The following is a 1,794-nucleotide window of genomic DNA, read 5'->3' on the forward strand; positions in this document are numbered from 1 at the left end:
GGAGGAAGTTTCATTGAATTGTTATGAAGTTGAAATGTTTGTTCATTCATTGTGTTTGTGTGTTTTACATTGTGCATGCATGCTCGTAGATCACTAAGACCAACTCTTGTCCCTCTTGATTTGCATCTTGAATCCGTAGTTAGAAATCCTAGGGGAAGAGGAAGTTCTAGTTCTACCCAATCCATTACATCAATAGAAGGCCATAATGAAGAGCATGTAGAGGACCTTGGTCACATAGACTAACAAGATATCCTCCATCCAAATGTGCATCATGAGAACATTCAAGTACCATTAGACATGCCTAGGCCATTCATTCACCAACCACAACAACAACAAGGCCAAGTTCCATTTGGAATGCTAAGGCCAATGTGTGCTCCACAACCTCCCATCATTTAAGGCAACCAAGGTGTCCATGTTGCACCTCAAATTGCTAATCCTCCACTTGCTTTAAGAGATCACTAGGTGCCTAATGAATATAATGCACCCACATGCATTCAATTGCCACCATTTAGAGCACATCACTATGAAATTAAGCCACAAACCATTCAAATGCTTCCTAACTATCATGGACTTCCAAGTGAAAATCCTTACAAGCATTTGGATGAGTTTCTTGAAGTATGTTCCACGGTAAAATATACGGACATGCCGGAAGAGGTCTTAAGACTCAAACTTTTTCCATTCACCTTAAAAGACAAAGCAAAATATTGGTTTAACAATCTTAGGCCTTTTTCAATCACTTCTTGGGTAGAAATGCAACAAGAGTTCTTGAAGAAGTACTATCTGATTTCTAAGACCAATGCCATGAGAACCTCAATTCGAGAATTTTCACATAGGGATGGAGATACGTTTCATGAGGCATGGGAACGCTTTAATGAATTGCTTAGGAAGTGTCTACATCATGACATGCCCAGATGGCAATTAGTTCAATATTTCTTTGAGAGCTTATCGGACAATTATAAAGGCATGGTTGATGCTTCCATGGGTGGCTCTTACATTGATAGGCATGAGGATGACGTGTGGCGTCTTTATGAAAGCATGAGTGAAAATTCTTTGCATAGAACATTATCATCCAAGAATGGTAAAAATTCACAAGGTAGGAAGAGTGTTGGCTTACATCAAGTCAACCATTCAAATGAAATAGCCGCCGAAATGAAGTCTTTATCTCAAAGGTTTGATCAGTTTTTAATTAACCAAAACTCGGTGAACCAAGTATCTTCCTTCCCTAACCATTCTCATCATGCATCGAATGAATCATGTATGACTTGTTCTAGTGTTCTTCATTCTACTTCTCATTGTCCTCACGGACAAGTGCAAAATGAACCTAATGAACAAGTCAATGCAGCTTTTGTGAACCAAGGGAACAATCCTTATGGTACTCATTATAATCTAAGTTGGAGAAATCATCCGAACTTCTCTTGGAAAAACCAAGGAGAGGGCTCAAACCCTTTCCAAGGCGGTTTTCAAGGGAAGTACATTCCACCCCCACTTCAAAACCAGGGATCCCAAGGTTATAGACCTTATCAATCACAAGGGAATCAATTTGCTATCTCTCATTTTCCCAACCAATCTTATTCCCAAGGAAATGCTAGAAGTTCCGCCTTTGAAGAAAAAGTTTTGAATGCTTTGGGCACTCTTGAGGCAAATACACAATTGCTTCATTCCCACTCTCAATCTATTGCGAAGCTAGAAACCCAAGTAGGGCAAATAGAAAGCACTCTTAATGCAAGAGAGAAGGGAAAGATGAATATGAATGCCCCACCTAAGCAACAATGTGTTGTGGAAACCCATCCTTCA

The 1,794-nt window shown here is 39.7% G+C and overlaps 1 pseudogene; it reads right to left on the bottom strand.

Annotated features, from left to right (window-relative positions):
- Positions 1-806: 806 nt before the first annotated feature.
- Positions 807-905, bottom strand: LOC132280572 (small nucleolar RNA R71; annotated as a pseudogene).
- Positions 906-1,794: the final 889 nt, after the last annotated feature.

The sequence above is a fragment of the Cornus florida genome, unplaced genomic scaffold (genome assembly GCF_030987335.1).
Source record: "Cornus florida cultivar Cherokee Brave unplaced genomic scaffold, ASM3098733v1 CherokeeBrave_3.0.0_Hap2_Chr10, whole genome shotgun sequence".
NCBI lineage: Eukaryota > Viridiplantae > Streptophyta > Magnoliopsida > Cornales > Cornaceae > Cornus > Cornus florida.